This window comes from Monomorium pharaonis, chromosome 6 (genome assembly GCF_013373865.1).
Source record: "Monomorium pharaonis isolate MP-MQ-018 chromosome 6, ASM1337386v2, whole genome shotgun sequence".
NCBI lineage: Eukaryota > Metazoa > Arthropoda > Insecta > Hymenoptera > Formicidae > Monomorium > Monomorium pharaonis.
The window spans coordinates 8,004,696-8,016,215 of NC_050472.1; the positions used below are offsets into that span (position 1 = coordinate 8,004,696).

The 11,520-nt window shown below is 33.0% G+C and overlaps 2 protein-coding genes across 7 annotated transcripts in view; one reads left to right on the forward strand and one right to left on the reverse strand.

The window, feature by feature from the left end:
- LOC105839468 (ELKS/Rab6-interacting/CAST family member 1) overlaps positions 1-11,520 on the reverse strand; it is a 126,305-nt gene that overhangs the window by 65,706 nt on the left and 49,079 nt on the right. The window lies entirely within an intron of this gene.
- LOC105839469 (beta-hexosaminidase subunit beta) overlaps positions 1-11,520 on the forward strand; it is a 54,225-nt gene that overhangs the window by 28,004 nt on the left and 14,701 nt on the right. The gene's annotated exons all lie outside the window — the stretch shown is intronic.

Genomic DNA, 11,520 nt, shown 5'->3' on the forward strand with positions numbered 1-11,520 from the left:
GCATCGTAAAGCTCCCAACAGTTTTGTCAAAGTATCCGTTAAACAAAAGACTCCTTCCAATTTTAGCTTCTGTATGCACGCGCACACGTATGCGAATCTATTAAAAATGATATAGAGATAATAAAAAATTAAAGTAATAAAAAAGGTAATGGCTGAATTCGTTACCATTACCATAAAAGTGTAACGACGTTACTATAATACCATTACAGACAGAAAAAATAACGTGTGTTACCAAAAAAAGTAATAATAACAGTATTATAAATAATGTGTTGCTTTTCAACCCTGATATATATGATGTGTAAATGTACATATATGAGTGTTTACAGTATGCTGAAGCGTTCGCGAATTCGTGGGTTCACTAACAATGAGCCCAAAGAACCGTACGAGCACGAATTTTTGACCGGAAGCGTAGTCTTGCGTCACATGGCCGTAGAACAGCAATGTATACACGCGTGTCCGCTAATTACGTCACAGGAAACATGTAAGCTGTAGACGATATCGGCGCGACGTATCAAAAACAGGGGTACAAAATTAGCTGGCGTTCGTTTGCGGATCGATAACGTATAGCCCGCAAATACAAAAAAAAAGGTTAAGATACTGTCGGGAGACTCTTCGGAATTAACATAATAATTCGTACATATTAAAAAAATTGTTAAATCAATCGATTTTAGTAAAAAGTTAAGTTTTACCATACGTCACACGGTAGAGAGGGGAGAATTTTTAAGAAGCATGAAACAGACGGTAAAGATTTGCTTTGTCATGCAAAATCAAAGGGACACGCCGCTTATATTGATTAAATCGCAGTTGATCCTATTTTTATTCATCGCGCAAGAACGGTTCTCGCGGCTCTCCCGACGTCTATTGGTAGCTTCCCGCTTTCTCTCTCCCTCTCCTCCCCCCTCTCTCGCTCCCGCTCCGCAAATCTATTTCAATCTGTGTTGCAAACTGAAACGGATCGTTCGCATCGATTCGCGCGCTCGTCCACTCGCCGACGAATGTCAAGAGACAATTGATTTCTTTCTCCTCCGCGTGCGCTGGTGTCTCAATTGCTGCAGTTCGCGTAGCGGTCGTGCATAAGCGCCATGCGACCGTCGTCGTCGACAATTGTCTCGGCAATTCCGCCGCTCGCTGCGATTCTTCGTTACTTTTATTGTCATCGAACGGGACTCCGTTACAAGCAATAGCGTGTAACAATCTATCGGATGTTATCATAAGCGCGGGCGTAAATGCAATGATAAATGCAATGCTGCATCTACCTTATGTATTTTCTCGTACTTGTCCGTTACAGTATAGAAATGTCTTCCTCCCGTAAAATTTTGTAATTGCAAAGCAATATGGCAAACATATGTAATTGAAACACACGTTTAAAATCTTATTAATCATTTTATTAAAAAATTATTTTCCTACTTAGATATTTTTTTAGTTTAGAATGCGAAAAAGTAACTTATTTTTATGCTTTTACACATCTACTTGTATAAATGTATATTTAGTAAGTATCTACAAATTTCTGTATAATTAAATGTTAAGTAATTCTTACGTTATCTAATTTAAAAACAAACATTTTTCAAATTAGCTGATACGATTTCTGAGAACTAAAAATTTAGCTGTGTGTGAGTGTGTGAATGTAGATCTAAAGATAATTTTATTAACCCATTAAAATAATTACGTTAAGCGATTAAACTAATTGTGTGCTAAAATGTCAAAACTTTTTACTTATGATACTTAAACATATATCATAGTTATTTTGAAGATTCAACAAAATTATTTTTAGATATACATGTACATATACATATATATATGTGTGTGTGTGTGTATATATATATATATATATTATGTATATATACATATGATACACTAAAAATTAGTGTACCATTTCACTGATTTTTCACGGATTGTAATTTAGAAAGTTTATTTTTAAATTTACGTAACATGAAAAACAAACTAATAAACATTATAAAACATAGAAAAATACATATGTAGAGTAGTTTTTTTTTTAATTCCCAAAAGTAGATCATTTCATACCGTAGATTAAAATACTTTAACTATTTAAAAAAAAAAGAGATATAATTTTGACTTCAACTTTCGTAATTATTTCATGATAATTGTGTTTCTCATTAATTAATCTTTAGTACTTATTAATTTCCTAATCGAGTTCTCATCAGAACAAGTATTTTTAAATAAAAAGATATTTTAACACAAACTTTTCTTAAACTGACTCACACTTATCTCGTGTCATGTTCATTTAACTTTTTAAGAACCGATAAAATAAATCATTATAAAGCATGTGCATCGTTAGACAGCATGCAAGAATATCGATCTTGAATCCATGTAAATTTATTTTAGCCAGTGCCCGTGAAAGCTCGAGAGCAATGCTGAATGAATCCATAGAACGCTGTTCGGACGGACATTTTTGCGCTCGATTAAACCGAGTAACGCGCACACTGATCGTTTTTGTTTCGATCAGCGCGAATACGGGTCGCACATACGCGGAAGAATAAGCGTTTTCCTAGATAACGCGCGGGAGGAACCATCGATCGTAAGCGTCGAATAAAAGTGGAGTTTATCGGATGTCCCCGATATAACCCAGATGTCCCAGTACGTGACCCAGATAAAAGGGCGAGTTTTCCAATGAAATAACTTTCTCAACGTTCCAACATATTTCTGATTTTATATTTTAATAATATGGGTCTATATAATTCAGACCCAATGTGCAAAAATCACAAATTATAAACAAACATAGAGAATTAAGTTTACTTTACCATTTTTTAGAATTTCATGAAACGGCTAATTGAAATCGTTTTTTTCATATTTTTGCTTTGTTTCATCATTATACGAATATTATAAAAAATTTATTACAATCTGAATTTTATTATAATATTAATTAATTTTAATAGAGTACAGAGATTATTAGAAAATTACTAAGATTATTAAGAGATTTTTGACATAACGAGAATGATAACTTTATATGCTACAAATATTTAAATTTTTACGTTTGTTAAACATTGACGTTGGATTTAATAACGAGATTGGAATGTTATTAACTGTTATATCGGATAGCACGCATGCATTGCATATGAAACAGGAATTTCCCAAGATAATAACTTAAATTATTGCAATCAATATATTCCCTGTTTTTTATATAGACGCAAAAAAATTTCAAAATAAATGTTACAAAATGATACTTAATAATTACTTAAAAAATTCTATTTTTATGAAAGAAAGAGAGATAGAAATATTATGCTCTAAAATAAAAGCTTTTATGATGTTGTAAAACTATAACTTATATAATTTTTTTAATTTATTGTAACATACAGTTTAATTTAATTAGAGTTTTTCGCAAATTAAAAGATATAATAAATTCCAACATCATGAATGATGTTTTTTCGAAAGAAAAATTTTTCTAAAAAAAGAAGAAAAGAAATCATTTTCAACAAAAGGAATTTCTTCTTGAATTGAACTTTTGCAAACTTCATATAATAATAATATACTTTTCATTTCACTTTTCTCATTTACTCTTTCTACTCAATTACTAAAAAGTAATTAAAAGCTTCTACAATAAGGAAGAGAAGGTAGAATCATTTATTAATTATAATTTCACAAAATAATTCAAGCTTACTACATTTAAATCGATGTGTAAATTAAAATTTTGGAAACAAATTTCAAGTTTCTAGTAATATTGAAATTTTTCACAGTGAAACAGAATACTTAAAACAAACGGGCTTTGTTATAAAAATATCAATATCTGCAAAATCGTTTCTGGATATAAACTATATAGCCAAGGTTTATTAGCCTCGATAACTATTTGATCTTCTTATGAAATTTATGTAATATATAACCACTTCGATATTCACGTTTATCTAGAGCTCAACCTATTGTTGGCGAAGTCGGCAAAGTTTTTTTTTGTCCTTATAAATCCGTTCGATATCGATCGTGTCCGAGGCTGGACTTAGTTATCGTGTTTTCCATGCCTCAAGGTTGTTGCATAATAGACTATAATTTACGTCTGGGAAATTCTTTTCACGGATTTTAATGAATGTTTTCTCTTATAAAAGACGAAATCAACATCTTTCAGTTAAATGGTCGCAGCAAAGCAATTTTCCAGAAGAAAGCATATTGTTTAAAAGGCCAAACTTACATAACAAATTATAATAAATACCAACACCTTTGCATGTGCGCAAACGCCGCCTACTAGCATATTGAAAATCATTTTCTTATTAGATAGAGACGTAGCAGAAAAGCGAGCTATATAATGTATAAGACAGGCGACAGCAATTTATGCTGTTCCACATTATTATCCTATGTAATATGCATTTTCAGCGCATATCATTAGGGCCTCTCTATTATACGAATAGAGAAAAATGTCAAAATAATTTGATATCATAAAATCCTTCGGGCTTTTCACATTGTTATGACATTTGCATATTGTTTGCCAGTCGGTGTAGGCACAATGAATACATTATACCATGAATAAAATAGACCACTATAGAAATACATGCAGCGTACATTTAAAATTAACGTGGGCATCAAGTAAAGTCAGTAAAATTTATAGCGCTTTCGTAACTATTTTACATGGGAGATTGGTTTAATTTCCGTTGCAACGACAACGTCGAATGTGTAAATGTAAAATATATTACACGAATCACGTGCAGCCGGAAATAAATAAAAAATCCTTCCGTCCAGATCTGGCATAAAAATACGATGTAAGGTGCGCGAAAAATCGCGTAATTTTGTATAGCCAAGTTTCACTGAAACTTAAACCACCAAGCTTTACTTGACTTTCAAAGTAATCCGTTCGGATTTACGCGAGCTGTATTATTTTGGACGCTTTGGACGCCAATTGGAGGTTGACATTCTCGCACGCGCGATCTCGGCGTTAAAGCACAATATATCCGTCTATATCGATTGGCCTAAATATAACGAAGGCGGATTAACGAGATGCCCTATGCCATATATGTGGTATAAGTATGGCGCGACCATATTGTTCCGCGTTCAGTAACTAAATCCGCGACTTGCCTTCGTTGCCCTCGTCGGAAACGTTTCCATAATGTCTCAAGGATATTTGCCGTCGCGGTGATCGGCGCGTCCTTCGACATCTCGCCATTTATTAATCATTCATCGACGGCGTCAGAATAAACAGTGGCCCCGATCAATACGTACAGCCGGCGTGTAAATACAACCGTAAAGAACGTAATTTAATATCAACAATCAGAGGAAAGAAATAATTGCCAGCAACTTCACATTACAATACAGATTAATCTGTACTTGTTACGTGGGACGACTATTAGCGACGGCTCTAGCATTTACGTCATACGTCATTGCGTCTGACTTGCGGGAAAACCTTGTTGCCGTTTAAACACAATTCTTCTTTCTGCTCAGGGAGAAAAAAACTTCGTTCTCATTCTGCTGTTATTTTTATACAGAAAATATGTATAAACTTTGATGAGTCTTGCTGTATATTTTCTAGTTTATCTTGTATATTGATGTTTGCGCGTTTTTTTTTTTTGTTTTTTTTGCATATAATATTTGTATTCATTAAATCGTGTTGAACTGAAGCATCTAGGGGAGCGCAAGTAAACCCGTGAAAGTTAAAAAAAGTCTTCAAATAGATTTCGAATGCGAGAGCTCCCTCGAGCTTTAAATACTCTTGTCCCTTTTAAATTATAATGCAACGCCGATAGACGAGCTTGATAGGAAAGCGAAAGACCGAAATGGGGAGAGAAAAAGAGATCCGATGTAGTAACTAGATTGCCAGAGAATCTCGACTCGTTTGAGGGTGAGCCGATGCGAGAGAAAATGGAAACGACGAATTCACGGATTCGACAAGATTCATATCGAATGCGGAAAATAGCCGCTATAGGTCACTGGGTGACCTGGCGGCAATTAAACGAAACGGCAGTCCTTGTTTCTCCGTCCGGAAAAGATGCAACACGTGGGACTCGCGAAAATTAATGGCCACGTCTTCAAATCAAACGAGAAGGTAATTAATTTCCTTCTTCTTCTCGCGATTTCTATTATGTAAAAATTATTCTTTGGAAATAATCCGTCATTGACCTGTTATTCGTTTGCTGGAGACATAATTTTATAAGAATTTATCATGTGCAATAGCAATTATGTAAAATATTTGTAAAAAGATAACTTGCTTTACATTGATTGTGAAAATCAACTTTATCGCGGTGACATTTCACATATTCAGCAAGTCTAAATTAAGTATCGTACGTTAGTACGGCGTAGAAAACAAAATGGCAGAATAGTTAAGACTGCGAAATACAAGTGTGTGGTGCATTATACATTTTCTATCAGTAACAGCACAATAAAGTTGTTCCTAAAGTTGATCGTCTTCATAGCCACGGCACCGGATATAACTCCAGATGAATTACACTGGCGTGTGAACATTCATATGACACGAGAGTATTGTCGGGACTTAGACAGATTCATATCTTACGACAGCGGCCCTTAAGTTATGTACGGACATAAGATCAATCCACGTCCAGAATGGCAACGTTAATTTTTTACAGCTCATTCGTTATTATAGTCATTTTTATCATTTTTATCACTTTCACTTGAACGGTCACAAAAGAGAATATTGTGCGTAAATAAATTACAGATTTCTTGATACAGATTTATTATCTACCCTTTTATCCCTTTTTATCACCAACGCAATTTTAATTAATGTCAGATATAACGTTAAAGGACAATGAAAATGTTTCTGTTAATTAGTTTCAAATTATTGGAAAAAACATAGTTTATAAAATATGTTCATTTTTATATAAATATCAATTTTAATTCTCCCAAATACTGTTACCAAAGTAAATTAAATAAATCATTACAAATTTTTAGTTTTATTATACATTATAATTTTAAAGCAAACAAAGAATTTTCCTAAAATATGTAAAAATTTAGCTAAATAAAAATCCAAGAATAATTTCATTAAATTATGAAAATAAACACGAAAAGTTTCTAAACATAATGAATAATACTGCAAAAAGTTTTGACATTTTAGCAATCAGTTTGAAAGTTACATAATTATTTTGATGATTTAATAAAATTATTTTTAAATCTGTATCTGCATGCGTGCGACTATATTTTTATATATTTTAGTTAAACCGGTTTTTTATATAATATGAACATAAAGTCTATTTCAGAAACGCATTAATAATACGAGTCGATAGCAGTCAAATAAAATTTTTAAAGACAATTAGATTCAACTTGCAAATGAGATAATACGTTATTTTTATTCGACACCTCTATTTCAAGACTCAGAATGATTAAATAACTTTGCAGAAGCCGAATTTGATTTTGTCTCAATTTAGATGTTCCTACATAACTACATGATTAACAAAGATAGAATACATAAATACAAATTTTAATTTAAAAGAACAAATAAACTTGTATTTGCTGCAGTGTCCTAATTTCGATAGTTGAGCAATAAATAAATTATTAATTATTCTGTTCAAATTATAAAAGAAATTCAATCAAAGATATTGAACTAGTTTTATAATATTTAGTAGTATTATTTTAGTAGTATTACATGCAATATCCAGAAAATTTGTAATCTCAAAAACTAAAAACAAGATAATATAATGACTCATAATGTCATATTATCGAAATCTAACGAATTCGATTAAACTGGATTAGTATCTGTTGACACATTAAATCCTGTACACAAAACTAAATATAAAAATGACATATTATATACCATACGTTTTTATGTTATTTTGTGTACGACGGCTTTAGTGTACATCAATGGATCCAATCAAATTTGCTATAAAACTGAGACACTATTTCGAAAAGTTATAGTTCCAAAAATTGTATCAAGATAATCCTAAAATGTAAATTTTTTGAAATATTTTTAAAATTGCGCGTAAATAAATTGCTATATTATTTAAATTCATATATGAATAATCTTAGTAAAAAAAAAGAAAAATTCTGAATACTCTCTTGTGAATATCATTACATTTTCATATTAAAAAAATATTATTTATACATATTGCAAAATTACTAATATATGCGCGTGATACATTAAATGTATATCTTTTTTTTATTAGGAAATCTGATATTATTATCTCCTTATTATTTAATTTGACAAAAATCTAATATAGTTATCAAATTAAATAATTCACAAAGAATGTTAATGTAATAATAAATTATTAGGTTATTGAAAAAGAGTTAGACATGCCAAACCAAAGCTTCTTTGACAAATTTTAATAAGATTTTTATAAAATAAGTACATGTGTCATAGGATTTATATCGTTTTCTTTCTTCTATAATAAGATTCTGTACATATGTCTAAATCTAAATGATATGATAATTTACTTGTGCATAATTCTCCAGAATTCTTCATTTAATTTGTATTTTAAGACATTGTTTTAATTTTTGAAATTATAACACTTCGAGAGACCGTTTTAGTTCTTAAATTTCGATATTATGACATTTTGGAACCCTTTTCTAGTTCGCCTTTTTTTAATGCATTGCACGTCTACTTGTTATTTTATACAAGAAAACGTTTTTAGTATTTTTTCTATATAATTTTAGTAACTAATAGTTAACATATGTTATAAATAATAAATAATAAATTACTTAATAAATTTAGTAAAATATTTCGAAAACGGGCTGCTAATTTTTATTCGCAAATTAAATTTGTAAAAAACATATAACGTAATTTTAATCGATGCTTCAAAGGCTATCACCTCATGCTGCTCTAAGTTTGAATATACCGCCAACATTCTCAACATGCTTCATACACGTATTACGTGTGGTTCTCAGACGCCATGCTGTGAGAATTCGCGCAGAATGTAATATTCGTGCTTTACACCCTCGCAAAGTGTAGAAAAATATTAGTCGAAGGGGTGGAGGGGAGATATTATCGGGAATATTACAAGGTTGTAGAAAAGCCAAGCGACATTTCTTGCGTATCACACGCATGTCACGAGCCAATCTTAAGCCGTTCGCTACCGACGAGAGAGAAAAAGAGAAAGAGAGAGCATTAATTTCACGCTCACGTTTGAACTTTTTTTTTTTTTCATCACTGCTGCCGACAGTTTAATGCGTTTTTTGCACAGTCCATTCTCGGGTTCCCGATGCTAATGGAAGAAAGGAAGGGCGCAGGGAAAGCCCGCTGGAGGCTGTGTGCGAATCGATCGAAGACTCCACTTACTCTCTCGCAATCACGTCGAACGAGACGAAGGGGAATTATTTCTTTCAACATTTCTTCGACGCCCTTTTCTCACGCCTTTTCTTCTTCTCGCGAAACGACACAGATGATATTTGCTTGTTCAGCAGGTTCTTTCGCCGAAAAATTACACGCGATTTCTCTCGTAAAACTTACCTCAATGACGGACCGGAGGAGGATTTTAAGAGATTACCAATATCAGTAAACATGTATACGCGCGTTTAATACTATTAACGTTTGGTAGAGGAAATTAAAACTAAATTTTAATATATTATTTGCCGTCATGCGGGATTATTAACTGCAAGCGTGGTACAGCCCCGGGATTATATTACGACCAAATCGCGCATTTAATTGAAAACCTTTTTCCAATTGCGAAAGATTATAAATTTAAACCAGATGGATGTGCGAACGTTTGAGCTTTAATAATGAAAAGAGTGTGGCTAGTACACTCGAATGATGCAAACAACATACTATATTTATTATAAATTATACCGTTACAATTTAGTGTGTCGTAATTATTTTCACTAGAGGGGTCAAATAAAAAAGAGAAATATGTGTCTTATATTTTTTGTGGCGATAGGTATAATGTTTTTATTTCATTAATCTCGCCGAGGAGAATATATTACTACCATATACCGAGTGACGTGAGCGCAATGCAAATTGTCGCCAATGTAAAAAAAAAAAAAGAAACGTCGTCGGCGGTAATTTACGGCTGTACCCGGGCCGCCCATGATTGCGAATTTTGCACGAGGCAGGCACGTCAGAAACAATGGGATTGATGTATAAGCCCGAATCCAAAAGCATTCGCATACGCACGTATACGTTGCAAAGAGAAACGGCCTAGCAGAGCACGCGTTTACTTAGACGGGGACTAAACGGAGACGGAGGCACGAATGTGGGCAGTCGGCCAGAGAAATAGCTCTAGCTCTTTGAGATTCTTCCGTTCGCGGGGGCAATGACTCATTCGACGGCGGCGTCGGTCGTGAACGCGACACGCGTGCATTAGACGTCGTGTAAAGACGGACGTACGCACACGCCGATCGCAACGTGGAACCGCGCGTAGCCACATTCAAGTACGGATTTAATTTATCCCGTAAAACAAATATAACGATTGCAATCCGCAATGTGTTCTTATGTGTGACGTGCGTTTTTATCAAGGCCACGTACTTTTTTTTTCCTAGGGTGGTTTCAAATTCGCGAACACACGCTGCGGTCACTAAACCGCAAAACACACAATATTTATAAAAAAAGAATATAATTATTTTGACAATATCTTTAGTTTCAAAATGAAAATCTTGAAATAAGATTATATTGTGTTAAATCAAAAAATTTACTTGAATAAAAATTTATTTTAAGATTTTATTACTCATGACAAATTAATCAAATTTCATCAATATGGATATTTTCATAATATATATACGTATTAACAGGTTGATTATTTGGGATTGCGGAAATTACATTTTACGGAAAATTTTACGTAATATAATATTTAAGAAGTTGTATGAAGAAATAGTCGCGCATTCGAATTCCAAAATCAATACAAATACCGTGGAGTTATTGCGAAATTTGCGAAAGCGCGCACGAGTTTCGTTTAATTAATTAATCAAACAAAATATTGTAAAAAAATCGTAAAGTGAAGAGCGCGAAAACAAATTACGGCGTGAGTGAAACTTGTTGCCGTGCCATGATGCCGATTATGAATGATTTACGCGAAATTGTGTGACAATGACACGCTGCACCTCGCGCTGTCATAACGTTAATTGATACGGCATCTCGCAAATGTGCGCATTGTGATAATAGGCCAATTACTGCAAAAGCTCCCGAGGACTACGGTGACGCTCGCGAAATCGGCATAAAGGTGGCTCCCCCTTCATATGCATTTTTAGCCAATCGATAATAAGATTCTGCAACAGTGTCGTTATGGCAGAATAAACTGCCGCTATTCTAGCTCGGCTAATTGACCTAAAGAAGCTCAATAATCGAAATGTTCAGTGACGTCACGAAAGTACTTGTTCCCATTGGTGAACAAATTTTTTGATACAACATATATTTAGAATTATTATGTTCATGAAATGAGCGTAATAGACAACATGCTTCTGCAAAGATAATGATTCGCAGTTGGAAATGCCACTCTTTATCAAAGATTTTTCATTAAAGAGTTGACCCATTTTTAGCTGACGCTATATAAACGCATTTTATGTATAATCTATCTTTCCTACCTTAAAGAGGATGTTGTTCATAATTTAGCTATCCTGAACAATGAATTGTTTCATAAGAATATCGCTCTTTACTCTAAAAGATAAAAACTTATTTCTGACTGAGAATGCACGTATATTTCATAAGATATTGCA